General features: G+C 41.7%; 1 protein-coding gene across 4 annotated transcripts in view; it reads right to left on the bottom strand.

Annotated features, from left to right (window-relative positions):
- The window catches only part of HIPK3 (homeodomain interacting protein kinase 3), a 91221-nt gene extending 90699 nt beyond the window's left edge, over window positions 1–522 (bottom strand). For 3 of the 4 annotated variants that reach the window (XM_042959171.1, XM_042959174.1, XM_042959173.1), the window contains exon 1: window positions 10–522. The gene's annotated coding sequence lies outside the window, so the exon portion shown is untranslated. The remainder of the gene's footprint in view (window positions 1–9) is intronic. The other variant, XM_042959175.1, reaches the window with a different exon arrangement.
- Window positions 523–16329: the final 15807 nt, after the last annotated feature.

Raw genomic sequence — 16329 nt, 5'->3', positions numbered from 1 at the left:
TTCCCTTACCTTCCTAGAGGCCTGCGCTCTCCCCTCTTCGGGCGGCCGCAGCCCTGAGCATGTCCGGGGTGGGGTGCGGGGCCGTGCCGGGGACAGGGAGCCAGGCGCTTCAGCAGGCGGCACCACCCAGCCCGGGCTCAGCCCCTCTCCGCGGCCGCTGCCATCTTGTCCTGGCGGCTGAGAGGAAACGGCGAAACACCCTCCCCCGACCGCTGCTGCTGCTACTGCTGCTCTGGCTGCTGAGCGCCGGGCCCGTCTCCCTCATCTTCCTTCCCGGGGATTTGGGGTGGGGACCGCAGGGCTGGGGCGAGGGGTGGCGAGAGGCCGGCCGGCCGGCCTCCGACTGCTGGGGCCTACGGGCGGCGCGGGGTGCGGGGCCCGCGGCGGCGGGGGCCCATTCCTGACGCCCCTGCCGCGAGAGGAGGAGAAGGAGACAGCCAGGAGACGCGGCGACGCCGGGGCCCGCGGCTCGGTCTCCTCAGGCCGCCGCGCTGCCGACAGTCGTCACGGAGGCAGCTGCCGCTGGCCGCCCCAGTCTCGGGCCCCTCCTCCGCGCCCGCCGGCCTCGGCCGCCGCCTCCGCAGCGCCACCGCCCGCCGGGCCGCGCTGCGCGCCGAGCCCGGGCGGCCCCGCTAGCCTCCGGCCCCGGCGCCTCCGCGAAGCCCCTCCCCGGGGCCCGCCCGCAGCCGCGCCCTTGTAGCTCCGAGCCCGCCTGGCGGCCGGCGTAGACCGGACCCGGGGCTCCCTCCCGCCAGCCCGCCCGCCCGCCGCCGCCGCAGCATCCGTCAGCGCCCCCTCTGCCGTTCTGAACCTCGCACTAGGCCCGCTTTGACAAAAATACACAGTTAAAAAAAGATCCTAACCCCCACCCACCCACCCGAAGAAAGGATTAAAATGAGGAAGCAGGATTTTACAGGCCTTTCGAGATGCCGTAATTCCAGTTTCCCCTTCCTCCAATTTAGGATCTGTTTCTTGGTGGCTTGTTTTTTGTTTGTTTGTTTGTTTGTTTGTTCTTAAGGGTTCCAAAAATATGGAAAGGGGAAATGCTTGATCGAGTGAACAGTCCCAATCTAAAACAGGTCCCTCCGTCTCCCCCTTCCCAAAGAGTCAAGAGAATTGTAAAGTCGGATTGAAGTAAAGGCCTTCCTGCAAATGTTCCAAGAGCCTCTCTAAGGCCCCAACCGCTGTCATCGTGAAGTATACCCACCTCTGTGTTGATAACTCCATCAAGTTAGTTCCTCTCCCAGAGACTAGTTACCTCCCTCCTGGAGACTAGGAAATCAACAGAATGGCCCATCTCAAGCAACGTAATCATAGAATTAAAGAATTTTAGAGATGAAAGAAACTTAGAGATCCTTGGTCCAAACTCTTAAGCTAGGACAGGGCTTCAAAGAAGCTGAAGAGACCTGCCCAAGGTTATACAGCAAAGCCTCGGTCTGCACGCCGTCTCTCCCCTTCTTTGCGCGAAGGAACAACTGACTTTCTAGTACCTATCATGCAGAGTTAATTTTGCTTAATACTTCTTTCCTTTTGTTCTTAACTTTTGATTTTTTTGGAAACTGAACACCTTTCTCCAAGAAAGCGTCCTTTGTTCCTTTCGTAAGTCCCTCACTAGGAGGTTTGACTCTACCATGCATGTATTTTTACTCAGACATTTTCTATTGCAGTAACTGGGACAGGCAGGGCAAAGGGAGTGGCAAATTGCTGCATATTTAATACTACACATTTATCCCCTGCTGCTTTTCAAACTGGGAGAGGAGTATTTTTGAGGATTCCTTTTAAAAAGAGAAAAGGATAGTATGCCTGAGGCAGTTGGAAGTTATTTTCAAATGAGGGTTGTTTTCTTCAAGTTAGGGAGGATAACCAGTGAGGCTTCCAAAACAGAAAAACAAAACAATGACTGTCTCTCAGAGAGATAGCAACATATTAGCCATTCCTTTTTACTTAGTATTTAGTTACTTTTGACTTTTAAAAAAAAAGCAATAGTTAAAAGAACCAAAAAAGGATAAAAACACTGCTGGCAGGAGAAAGTTACAATAATAAAAATCTCAGTGAAAGAAGGGAACTATTCCACTAGAACTTCAAATTTCCAGAATTTTTGCAAAACATTTCTCTGGATGACTTCTAATAGGAGGTTTCAATTCTCCCTATTTGTGGCATTACTACCTTTATGGACAAGCGGGGAAAAAGGAGGATTTTGTTTGGGCTTTTTTTCCCCTTTCTATCCCTGACATTGGTATTCACCACACTGCAAGTTCCAGGAGAGAATTCTATTTTTTCTTTTTTAACAATTGCATTGCCAGTACTTACAGTGCCTGATTTATAGTTGTCTTTAGTAAATGCTGCTAAATAAATCAATGAATACTGTTCATTCAAGTACTCCTCCACTTTATACCTACTGTCTCCTAACTTAATCCCTTTACTTGCAATCTCTTCCCTCTCCAATCCATTCTGAACACCATCTAGATAATTTTTCAAAGCCCCTGACTTAGCCACTTTATGAAGTTTGTAAGAAAAAAATTGAAAATTTCCAGTGTTCTTTTCAAAAATGAAGACTACTGGGGCACCTGGGTAGTTCAGTGGTAAGTGGTCTGACTTTGTTCAGGTCATGATCTCATAGTTCGTGGGTTTGAGCCCCACCTCACGTTGGGCTCTGCACTGACAATGGAGAGCCTTCTTAGATTGTCTCTCTCACTCTCTCTCTCTCTCTTCCCCTGCCTAGCTTGTGCTCTCTCTCTCTCTCTCAAAATAAATATACTTTTTTAAAAAACGCAGACTACTAAATTATATGTGAAAAACTTAACTGTGTGTAAAAAGATGGTACCAAATAATTCAATAATATTTGCATTCAGAAATACTACTTGAATACTATGTACTGGGCACTGTGCTATCATCTGAGGATACAATGAAAAGGTAGACACCCTGTGAGTTTATACTCTCTCTAGAATGTTGGCTATTATACAAATAACTAATTTAATATTAATAAGCATTATTTAAAAAAAGTATACATCCTGCAATGAGAGGATAGACCCTAATCAATTTTTTTTTAATGTTTATTTTTGAAAGAGAGAGAGACAGAGCATGGGCAGGGGAGGGGCAGAGAGAGAGGGAGACACAGAATCCGAAACAAGCTCCAAGCTCTGAGCATCAGCACAGAGCTCGACTTGGGGCTTGAACTCACAAACTGTGAGATCATGACCTGAGCCAAAGTCAGACGCGTAACCCACTGAGCCACCCAGGTGCCTCTAGACACCTGAGAGGGTAGGGAAGCCATAAAAAAAAACCTCATTCGTTTCTCTCTCTCCTACTAAACACTTCCTGAGGAAGAATCTCCTGACCTCTCTAAGCCAAATCCTGATACATCCTTTATGTGTAGCATTTTTCTCATTTGCCATTTTATGTTTATTTTCTGTTTGTTTGATTGATGTCTACCTCTTCCGCCAATCTGAAAGCTCTGCAAAAGTAGAAAGCCCGTCTTTTTGTACACCATTTTTTCCCAGCTCCAACACAGTGGTGCATAGCAGATGGTCCACAGGACCAGCTAGATTCAGGGCTGCAAAAGGAAAAGGTGGGGCACTTTGTTTAAAATCATGAAGGATTTCAAGATGGTAAGAGCAGAGCATTGAGCCCATCGTGGAGATCCCTGAAACACTGGGCTGTGTGCAACTACTCGAGATGAATGAGTGAATGAAAGTAGAGATCTGACAGATGTGGTGAAAGTAGCCCAGAACACACTTAAGACCAGAGAAAAGACATATGCAAAAGTCACATAGAAAAAGGCAATAGAGAGTGGAAATTTTGAGAAACCGTTTTTAGTGAGAGTGAGAGGATAAATCCAAGCAGATGAGGGTAGAGGAAGAAAGAAACCTAGTCTACCTGCAAAGAATAAGAATAAAAGGAATAAATAAGAGTACAAATAAAAAATAAGAATAAAAAGAATAAGAGGACCTTATTCTAAGGAGGGCCACAACATGATACAAAAAACAAACAAACCAACCAAAAAAAACAGCTATTGGCTTCAGGTGTGGGAACCATCTATTTTTCTTCTTTGCACTTTTCTGTGTTTTTAAATTTTTCCTTCTAGTAACTTCCAGTTTCATTCAGAGTAAAAGCTAAAAACCTGACAACAGACCTAAAATGGTCTCTAAGACCCTAGGTAGACCTGGTCCACAAAAGGCCTTCTACTTTTTGTGTCCTTACTGTACATTCTTCTTCAAAGACTCCAGTCATTTTTCCTCCTCAGGACCTTACTCAAATGTTACCTTGTCAGTGAAGACTTCCTTGGTGATAACCACCTATACATATACAAACTCCCTGGGTTGGTTTGTTTCTTTAAGTTTTTTAATTTGTTTTTTTAGTAATCTCTACACCCAATGTGAGGCTCAAACTCACAACCCTGAGATCAAGAGTCACATGCTCTTCTGACTGAACCAGCCAAGTGCCCCAAACTCCCTGTTTTTATTTTTATCCTTAGGACTTACCACCATCCATGGTGTAGATTTTTCTGTCCCCTTCTCACCATTTCTTCCTCAAAGGTAAGCTCCCTGGCAGCAGAATTTTTGGTCTATTTTGTTGGCTGCTCCATACCCAGAGGGTGGATCACTCATTGCCTGGTGTACAAAGGAACTCAATAAATACTTTGAACAACTCAGAGGTTAGGGGTGCTGACCCCCCAATCCGTGCAATCAAAAATCTGCATATAATTTTTGACTCACCCAAAACTTAATTACTAACAGCCTACTGTTGACCAGAAGCCTTACTGATAACACCCTCAATTAACACATATTTTGTATGTTATACGTATTGCATAGTATGTTTCTACAATAAAGTAAGCTAGAGAAAAGAAAATGCTATTAAGATGGGGTGCCTGGGTGGCTCGGTAGGTTGAGTGGCTGACTTCAGCTCAGGTCATGATCTCACACTCCATGAGTTGGAGCCCCGTGTCCGGCTCTGTGCTGACAGCTCAGAGCCTGGAGCCTGGAGCCTTCAGATTCTGTGTCTCCCTCTCTCTCTGCCCCTCCCCCGCTAGTGCTCTGTCTCAAAAATAAATAAAAACATTAAAAAAAAGAAAAGAAAATGCTATTAAGAAAATCACAGGGGTGCTTGGGGTGCCTGGGTAGCTCAGTCGGTTAAGTGTCTGACTTCAGTTCAGGTCATGACCTCCCAGTCCATGGGTTGGAGCACCACGTTGGGCTCTGTGCTGACAGCTCAGAGCCTGGAGCCTGTTTCAGATTCTGTGTCTCCCTCTCTCTCTGCCCCTCCCCTGCTCACGTTCTGTCTCTTTCTCTCTCTCAAAAATAAATATTAAAAAAAAATTTTTTTTAATTAAAAAAAAAGAACAAAAGAAAATCACAGGGGTGCTTGACCGGATCAATCAGTAAAGCATGTGACTCTTGATCTCAGGGTCATGAGTTCAAACCCCACATTGGGTGTAGAGATTACTTTAAATAAATAGAATTTTTTTTAAATTTTAAAATAAATAAATAAAAAATCCAAACAAGAGAAACACATTTACAGTACTGCACTGTATTTACTGGGAAAAAAATCTACATATAAATAGACTTGTGCAGTTGAAACCCATGTTCTTCAAGGATCAACTTGTATTTGTAAAATAAAAAAAACAAATTTTCTGTGTAAGCAGTATGAAACTCTGCAAACTCATAGTGCAGTCACAATCGCTTGAGATCATCCAGACATGAAAGCTAAGACCTCTTTCTCTCTCTTTTAGGTCTTTCCCCAACCCCCAAACCCAAAAATTACTCCCTCCAAAGAAGACCAGTCCTCCTTCCACTTACCTTGTGTTCATCACTGCCCTTGTTCCTCACTGTACCACATGTAGATGTCACTATAGAGAAATGGCCCTTCCACAGCCTAAGCAGAGGATGGGGATACTTCTGCAAAGAAAAATCTTGGGATTTGTCACAGAGCCTGAGTCATCCACATGCACTCTCCTTCCTCAGGAAGTTAGGGGTTTATTGGTTTGTTTGTTTTTCTCCAGACCCTAGGTATCCTTTCCTGCCACTGGGGGTTTGGGAAGCTGTGAGGAGGACCTAGTCAACCAAAAAGAGCTCCCTAACTACAGGTCTGAGGCAGGAGAGTTTCAGCAGGGGGCTTCTAGGGTTTCCTCTCTCCCAAAGGTCCTGGCCTCCTTATGCAAATAATTTACCTCCTGCTAGAGATCAGTTTTGTATACCTGGGCCTCAGGGAGGGGCAGCTGGAATGGAAAAAACATTCAGGAGTGTCTCACTCCTACCTACATTTGCATAGCTGACTGGCCCACACAAGTAACTCTTTGCAGCCCAAAGACCTGTTTCTCTTCCAAGAAGAAGAAGAAGAAGAAGAAGAAGAAGAAGAAGAAAAAGGAAAAGAGAGAAAGAAAGAGAGAAAGAAAGAGAGAAAGAAAGGAAGAAAGAAAGAGAGAAAGAAAGAAAGGAAGAAAGAATAATCTCATCTTAATCTGGAAGCTCACAAATCTTACCTGAATCTGAGGGTTCCGTGTTACAGTCAGCAGAAAGTAAAAATCTCATATAGTAAAATTCATCCTTGTAAAGTTTCCAAATTGCCCATAAAGTGCAGTATACATTGTTTCGTGTACATAACCTTATACAAATATTATGTACCTCTAAATGGTCTGCTACTTGTAATTAGTTACAAAGTCTATTTTCCACAGGTTCCGCTTCTTAGAGCACTTCAAAAATTTTATGAAGATTGTAACTTGTTGGCTTTTCCAGTTTCACCCTCGTCTTAAGATAGAATCTATAAGGGTGCCTGGGTGGCTCAGTCAGTTAAGCGTCTGACTTTGGCTCAGGTCATAATCTCACAGTTCGTGGTTTCAAGCCCCGAGTCGGGTTCTCTGCTGACAGCACAGACCCTGCTTTGAATTCTCTTTCTCACTCTCTCTCTCTGCCCCTTCCCCACTTGTATTCTTTCTCTCCCTCAAAAATAAAAATATAAACATTAAAAAAAATAGAATCTACCAATCACTCCCTTTAGTAAAGTTTTTCTAAAGCCTTCAGTTGAATCGTTAATTTCTTTCTCCAAGAGTGAAAACACTAACACACCCACTCGTCTGCAACCTAAATGATGTCTCCATGGTTGGAGAATCCTTCTAATTCTTGGCACATTATTTCTATAGGGTTTGCCCAAATGTAAGACTTTTTTTCAGGACTGATTGAATCCATTGTCTAACAGACACCAGCTCATGGAGTGAAAAGGTCTGCCCACACCACACTGTTTACCTTGTTCTCTCTCTCCAGAGCTTCTGGACTTTCATTCTTGGAAGTTAAACGTACTTATAATGCAATATAATAGACTAGTATAGGTTCTATATTAGAAAAAAAATGTTACAACCAAGGAAATTGAAAATGGGCAAATAAAATAAATCATACACCTTGTTTTTCTCTTCTCTTTTCCTTAACTTTTTTTAAATTGAAGTGTAGTTGATATACAGTATTATATTAGTGTCAGGTGTAACATGTAATGATTCAACATTTATAGACATTGCTAAGTGATAAATCTAGCTACCATCTGTCACCATATAAAGTTGTTACTCCATTATTAACTATATTCCCTGTGCTACACATTGTATCCTGGTGTCTTAGTCCATCCATGTTGTTTTGATCTTTACATTTCCCTGCTCACAAACATTCAGACTGTTTCAGCTACTAAAAATGTTCATATTTCTTAGTTTGGCTATTGAGGCACATTACAGTTGGACTCTATAAAACCTTTATAGCCATTTTCCTATAGGCTCTATGACTGCACAGAAGTTTGCTTTTCTCTCTTCCCAATGACACTTTTTATTTCTCCATGCACATGACATTTCTGTCATCAATATTGCCCTCTGTCATTGAAATCCACCTGTCCTTCAAAGTCAAGTCAAATGTTCACTCCTCTAAAAAGCTTTTTTTTTTTAATTTTTTTTTAACGTTTATTTATTTTTGAGACAGAGAGAGACAGAGCATGAATGGGGGAGGGTCAGAGAGAGGGAGACACAGAATCTGAAACAGGCTCCAGGCTCCAAGCTGTCAGCACAGAGCCCGACGCAGGGCTCGAACTCACGGACCGTGAGATCATGACCTGAGCCGAAGTCGGATGCTTAACCGACCAAGCCACCCAGGCGCCCCTCCTCTAAAAAGCTTTGAGTGAGCAGACCACTCCTAAGTGATATTCTTGCATCGCACACATACTTTGTAAGTCCTACCATATGCCAGGCACCGTTATGAAAGTTTTTGTTTAGTAACTCAAGGGTAACTATTACTATTTTCATTTTATAGATGAGGGAATTGAAGCACAGAGATTAAGAAACTTGTCCAAGGTTACGCAGTAAATGATGGAGCTGGATTTGTGCCCAAGTTGTGTGGCTTTAAGCATCTACCCCAAATCAAAGATACTCACTAAAAGCATCCTTTAAAATGTTTTTGTAAAACATGTAGTCATAAAAGAGATTATAATTCCCCTTGAGAAGAGTTTAAATTAAAGAATGTATTCCTGGGGCACCCGGGTAGCTCAGTTGGTTAAGCGTCAGACTTGGTTTCCGCTCAGGTCATGATCTCATGATTTGTGAGATCGAGCCCTGAGTCAGGCTCCATGCTGAAAGCTCAGAGCCTGCTTGGGATTCTCTCCTTCCCTCTCTCTACCCCTCACCTACTCACATGCATGCGTGGTCTCTCTTTTCTCTCTCAAAATAAATAAACATTAAAAAAAAAAAAAAAAGAATGTGTTCCTATAGCTCCTGGCTGGCTCAGTCAGTAGACCATGTGACTCTTGATCTTGAGGTCTTGAGTTCAAGCCTCGTGTTGTACAGGGAGCCTACTTAAATATATCTATATATATAACTATCTATATATCTATATATCTATCTATCTATCTATATATATATATATATAGATAGATAGATAGATAGATAGATATATCGTGTTCCTGACAGTTCTTACCATAAAATCATGGATACAACAAACATTAGGCTCTAAAAGGAAAGTAGATGTTTACAGTTGTCTAAAATGGTACATGGAGAAAAGTCAACCAAGCTCGTCCGGTCCCACCTTCTCCTTTTACAGATGAGGAAACAGAAATTCCAGCAAGTGAGAACAGAGACTCAGGCAGGTCTCATTCTTTACCCAAGACCATACACACCCAGTCCTCCTGCCTCAGTCATCCCACCTGATTCATCAGAACGTCCCAAAATTGGAACTCCCTGATTTGTCCCCAGATTCCTTCCTCCCTCACTTTATACCTGAACTAGGGAAACAGCCAGTCCCTTCCATGTTCAACATTGACTGCTTGACTCCAAGCAGTATATTGCCTTTCCCTATTTTCTGAGGTCATGTACCAATAGTGGAATATATGAGGAAGTATGCAAGCATCATCCAGAAAAAACTGTGCCCGCCTAACAAAAGTGGGGTGTTCAGCCATGCATTGCAAGAACTATGACCAGTTATAACTACAACAAAAATTCTGCCTACTAATACAGTCCCCTTGGGTTAGTGAAACTTCAGGCATTTAAGGAGAAATTCTCTGTGATATGAGGGTCTGTCCTCATATCACCACAACCTACTCTGCATCTGTGTCACACCTGCTCTTCTGGGGGACAGGACATAGGGAGCTGTTCCCAGATTTGCTAGTGTGGGTGAGGCGGGGGAACAACCTGAGGCTAAGTATGTCTTTAAGACTTTCAGAACAGGCAAAGAGTGGGCCTAGGTAAAGTTGTGAGATTTAGATTGGTAATCTCCTCCCTCTTTCCTGGTGCTTTTGTCCTATTTGCTTCTGATGCTCCTTATATTACATTCCCCCTACATACATGGTTTTCTCCCTCCTCTGATCAAAGACACTCTCTTCCAACTGCTTCAGATTATGTTCTGGAAGCCCAAAGTGCCCCCCCTGCGACACTCCTATCCCCACCTTGCATCCAGATATCCTTAGCACCAAAATTACTTCTTTCTTTGATCAAAATACGATTCCTCAAGTAAATTCAACTTTAATATTAGGAAAGGTGGAGTAATCCCCCCTCATCCACCATCTTGCTTTCCATGGTTTCTGTTACCCAGTCAACTGTGATCTGGAAGGAGATGGTCTTCCTTCTGAGGTATTCTCAGAAGGTCAGGGGTAGCCCGGTGCCACATCACACTTACATCATGCTTACATCACTCATCTCACTTCATCCCTTCAGGTAAGTATTTTTACCATCTCACATCATCACAGGAAGAAGAAGGGTGAGTACAGTGCACTAAAATATTTTGAGAGACCATATTCATATAACTTTTATTATAGTGTGTTGTTATAATTTTTTTACTTTATTAATAGTTATTGCCATTAATCTTTTTACTGTGCTTAACTTATAAATTAAACTTTATCAAGGGTTGTGTGTATATAGGAAAAAAACATAATGGGGGCACCCGGGTGGCTCAGTTGGTTAAGCGGCTGACTTCCGCTCAAGTCATGATCTCTCAGTTCGTGGGTTCAAGCCCCGCATCAGGGTCTGTGCTGACAGCTCAGAGCCTGGAGCCTGCTTCAAATTCTGTGTCTCTCTCTGCCCCTCCTTTGCTTGTGCTCTGTCTCTCAAAAATAAATAAACGTTTAAAACATTTTTTTTTAAAAGAAAAAACATAATGCATATAGGGTTCAGTACTATCTGCCATTTCAGGCATCCACCGGGAGTCTTGGAATGTAGCCTTGCGGATAAGGGAGGACTATTGTGTGCTATTTAAAACATACTTTAAAAATTTTACGTTTAAAAATAGCCAAAGCAGCCAATAGCCCAAACACTTCGTTGGGATTGGAAAAGGCGCTTTACATGATGTTTTGCTTCCATCTGTCATAAAATTGTCCTAATGTATCAATTTTGTGAAGGCAACACACTTTCCTGCCATATGTCCGAAAAGTGTCATAATAAAAACACAAATCTGTGATGTCTGCAGTGTGAATCTCACCCTCCCATCCCCCCGCACATCACAACAGCCCTGCTGATACAAACTTCCTTTTTTGTCCTTTGACCCTGCCAGGAAGTGGTGGAAGGAGACTGGACAAAGAGGAATCAGGAGACTCTTCAGTCAATGTGTGACTTCGAGCACATTTCATACCTTCCTTAGTCGTTTTTCTTATCTTTGAATTCCTTGAATGCCTATCTTGCAAAGAAACTGAGGATTAAGTGAGACCACTTATGCCAACCTGATATATGTAGGCTCACTGTAAAGGTTAACTCAATCGAAATGTTTAATAAGTCTAATTAGTAAAATTTCAGGCTAATTGGAGAAGATATTCAGGGTCACCCCTTTGAGGGGTCCATGTCCCTTTTGAGATCAGCCCCAGAAGTCAGAGAGAGAAGAAAGTTTAAGCTACAAAAGGAAACATTTGACTTTCCTCATGATTTCCCTTCTCTGTTCTTCCTTCTCTTCTCTTCCCCTTAAAGGAAGAATCAGTCACTCTCAAGCTTAAACCTCTCTTCTTACCTTTACTACATTCAGCTTTGTGTCTGGACCACCTTTTTAGCTTTTGTTGCACTTTGAAAGGGGCAATTTCCCTCGAGAGAAGAGAATTAATCGTCTTGCCATAAATTCCAATGTCTATCCTGTGGCTATGCCCCAACCAGAAAATTTAGAGTCCCAACTGTCTGGAGTCCTCTCAGTTAATAACCAATTATCTACTGAAATTTCTTCTCAGACTATTTCCTCTATCCCCAACTGACCCCCCAAAATGCCTGATTTGCCGTCAATAAATAGAAGTATAGCTATCTGAGTCACCTGCTTGTGACCCATACATCTAAATTACTATGGAGCACGATAATTATGTATGTTCTTAGATATGCGTGAGATTAATGCTGTGGTGTATCTTGTTTGTTTCTTAAAACACTGAACCCTGTTCAAGCATTGTCAGTCTTCACAGTTTATTTTTTGGAGAGCATGGAAACCTGCTCACACCTTTGAAATAGCAGGGGAAACATTATTCATCAAATTGCTATTGGGATTAATGCAGCAATACATTTTCTTTTCTAGTAGGGAAAAAGCATATTTTCAGGAAAAAATGCAAACGAAAAAAAGAATGAAGGGGTATCATTAAAGAGCCTATGAGATTATGGGAGAAGTAATCAAATATGAAAGCAAAAATAAAAGTGACATATTTTCCTGTGTACAGTATAATTAGTTCACATTGCAGTAAAATAAAATGAAATGTGCAAGGTCTGCTGGGTGGCTTAGTCAGATAAGCGTCGCACTTCAACTTAGGTCCTATCTCACAATTCGTGGGTTCGAGCCCCGCATCGGGTTCTGTGCTCAGAGCCTGCTTTGGACTGTGTGTCTCCCTCTCTCTCTGTCCCTCCCCCACTCATGCTCTCTTTCTTTCTCTCAAAAATAAATAAAAAGATTAAAAAAAATTTTTTTAATGAAATGTGCAACAAAATCTTTTTTCTTTAAGTTGATTTATTTATTTTGAGAGAGAGAAAGCACACCTGGGGAAGGGGCAGAGAGAGGGAGAGAAAGAGAATCCCAAGCAGGCTCCACACCACCAGCACAGAGCCCATGTGATACTTGAACTCACGAACCATACATCATGGCCTGAGCAGAAGTCGCTTGACTGACTAAGATACATGATGCCCCAAAATGTGTGACAAAATCTAAACATTTTCTTTAATCAACACACTGAGGATTGCAATGTAAAGGTCATGTCTGATCTGCAGACTACAGAATTTCATTTAAAATGAGGAAGACCATTCATTCTCTGCATGACAAGCAATAGAATATTTAAAAACTGTGTAAGGTAAATCTAATTTGTTTATATATAGATTTTTTAATTTTTTTATGTTTATTTATTTATTTTTGAGAGAGAGGGAGCAGAAGTGGGGGAGGGACAGAGAGAGAGAAGGAGACACTGAATCTGAAGCAGGCTCCAGGCGCTGAGCTGTCAGCACAGAGCCCAACACAGGGCTTGAACCCACAAACTGTGAGATCATGACCTGAGCCGAAGTTGGACACTTATCCGACTGAGCGACCCAGGCACCCCACTTATTTTATTTAAAATATAAATTATACAATGAGCTAAAATAATGGTATATTAATGTGGGTATTATATAATTGATATAATAGTATTTCTTATGTACACCATCTAGATTCAGAAAAAACAATTCTGTTGTGTGACAATTACAGATTAAGTTCTGAGGCTGAAGATATACTTATTCAAATATTTGAAAACACAAAATAAATTTGTTTTATAAAATCTGCAAAAGGATAAATAAACTCATGACCGTCATTGTGTTTGTAAATTTGTTATTTATTGCCCCAGAAACATATAAAATAAAAATTTTAAACCCCACAGTTTTACTCTTATCTTTAACTATGTACTTCTATTACTGAAAAAAAGAGACCATGGACTACCCTGGAATCACTGGCAGAAATTTAAAATCTATGGTACATATTTATGAGTATATTATCTTGCATAGTTTTAGTATTATCTTCAATTAATTTAGAGATTCCTGTAATACTTTGTGCTAAGGGGTTTGATGAATTGGGATTATAAATTAAAGAACATAAAGGCATTTGAAATATTCCCGGTTGGAGTTGTATCAGATCATCTTTCACCTATACTGCTGGTTTTTTAATGTCTCTGTGCCTCAATTTCCTTGTCTACAAAATGCAGACAGTAAAATGATGCATACTTCGTAAGGTTGTTCTGAGGATTAAGTGAGTTAATAGCCGTCAGGTGCGTTGACCAGTTCCTGGCACAGAAAATGAATTAATAAATGTGTTGGCTGCCATCATCCTCTTCCTCGTCAGTCTCATTGTTTCTGTTTCGCAACCCCCCTTCACCCGTAAGCCTTTCTCCACATAGCAGCCAACGTGATTGTTTAAAGATATAACCCAACTTACACATCCCTGTGATAGTTTTTAAAATATGTCCACAAATTCCGTAATAGTCATTTCATTAAGAAATGGGCTTTAGTTCCCCTCCCTTTGAGTGTGGGCTGCTTAGGGACTTGGTTTTAGCAAATAGAATGATGAGGATATAGCAAATAGAATGAAAGGATAGTGTTCAACTTCAGACACTAGGTCATAATAATGGACTGTGGCTTTCACCTTGATCAATTGCACGCTCTTTCTCTCTCTCTCTGTCGTTACTTTCTTTTTTTTTTTTTAATTTTTTTTTTAACGTTTATTTATTTTTGAGACAGAGACAGAGCATGAACGGGGGAGGGGCAGAGAGAGAGGGAAGCACAGAATCGGAAGCAGGCTCCAGGCTCTGAGCCATCAGCCCAGAGCCCGACGCGGGGCTCGAACTCAGGACCGCGAGATCGTGACCTGAGCCGAAGTCGGATGCTCAACCGACTGAGCCACCCAGGTGCCCCTCTGTCGTTACTTTCTAACTGGCTATGTTGAGAGCAGCCCCGTGGAAAAACCAAGGAACTGAGGCCTCTGGCCAACAACCATATGAAGGACCTTAGAAGCAGACCCTCCAGCCTCAGTCAGCTTTTAGATGACTACAGCCTGGGCCAACACTGACACAACCCCTTAAGACCCTGAGTCACAACCACCCAGCTTAGCCCAGCTCCTGATCCATAGAAACTGTGAGATAACTGCTTATTGTTTTAAACCACTAAGTTTTGTGTAATATGTTCCACAGAATAGATAACTAATAATATCACCCACTATGTGCCAGACAATGTTCCAGACAATGGGGACACAACGATATGCAGAGCAGACAGAATCCATGCCCTTATGTGGCTTTTACACTTTAGTAGAGCTGACAGAATTTAAACAAGTAAAGAATTAAGGTCAGGTAGCAGTAAATGCACCAAAGAAAAATTAAGCAAGAGAAAGATATAGAGAGTGCCCAGGGATTTGAATGGAGACATCATGGTGGGAGTGGGGGTGGGGGTGAAGCAATCTTAGATAGGATGTACAAGGAGATAGCTTTAAGCAGAGACCTAAGTGGTATGAATTCCTTCATTATGTGAAGGAATAGCAGTTTGGTTTGTTGTTGTTGTTGTTGTTGTTGTTGTTGTTGTTTTTCTAGGCTGATCAAATAAGAAATGTAAAGACCCAAAAGCAGAAAAGAGCCTGGCATATTCCAGGAAGAGTCAGAAGTCCAGTGTGACTGGGGAGGAGGGACCAGGGAAAGAGTGGGATGAGAAGGCAGATGAGAAACCAGGGATACCCTGAAGCTTTCCCTGCCTGAACCCTCCCAAAGCCAACCATTGAAATGTAAATGACGCTCATGACTCTTCGCCTGGACCACCAGGCATACCTGACTTCCATCAATTACACCGGCCTTTGGCCAGCATTTATCATCCCCTAAAAAAATCTTGTTCATTTGTTTACATGCTTGTTTATTTTGTCTCTTCCTATTAGAGTGTAAACTCCACTGAAGCAGTACTCTCATAAAACTTTGTTGAATGGATGAAAGGAGTGTTTTCCTTGAACACATTGGCAACAAAATTACAGCTTGACATACTCTATCACAACTCTCACAGGGAGTTTGGATAAGTCACCATGGGTACAGCCATACATTGGAGTACACTGCAGGATTAAAAAGTATACAATCTAAAAAAAAAAAAAAGCCTGAAACCTTTTTTTTTTTTAAATTCGAGTGTAGTTAACATACAGTGTTACTTTAGTTTCAGGAGCACAATGCAGTGATTCAACAGTTCTCAGTGTGCATCGTAAGTATATTATTCAGTGTGCATCATAATAAGTATATTCTTAATCCCCTTTACCTATTTCACCCCAAGTCTATTTTTATTTACAAAGATATCTAAGATACATTGTTTAAAAATTTAAGTTACATGATGTATTTCTGTGGAATAAAAATATATTAATGTTTATATATGTTCAAATATACATATATAATTAATTATAATATATATACACCCACACACACCTAAGTGTTAATAGTGACCATTTCTGAGAGGTAAGATTATAGTTCACTTTAACTTTGTTTTGTTTGGATACATAAAAAGGAACATGTTTTATTCACATAATCAGTAAAATATATGAACAACCAGGAGAAAAAGAACCTTATGGTAAATCTTTGAATGAAGTTAATGATTACCAACTGGCAAAATTTCTCCATTTAAAAAATGTTTGTGGGGCACCTGGGTGGCTCAGTCGGTTGAACGTCCGACTTTGGCTCAGGTCACGATCTCGCGGTCTGTGAGTTCGAGCCCCGTGTGGGGCTCTGTGCTGACAGCTCAGAGCCTGGAGCCTGCTTCTGATTCTTTGTCTCCCTCTCTCTCTGTTCCTCCCCCACTCATGCTCTGTCTCTCTCTCTGTCAAAAATAAATAAAACATTAGAAAAATAAAATTAAAAATAAAAATAAAAAAATTAATAAAAAATGTTTGTGAG

The sequence above is a fragment of the Panthera tigris genome, chromosome D1 (genome assembly GCF_018350195.1).
Source record: "Panthera tigris isolate Pti1 chromosome D1, P.tigris_Pti1_mat1.1, whole genome shotgun sequence".
NCBI classification, from domain to species: domain Eukaryota; kingdom Metazoa; phylum Chordata; class Mammalia; order Carnivora; family Felidae; genus Panthera; species Panthera tigris.
This window is presented reverse-complemented; position numbering and strand designations above follow the sequence as displayed.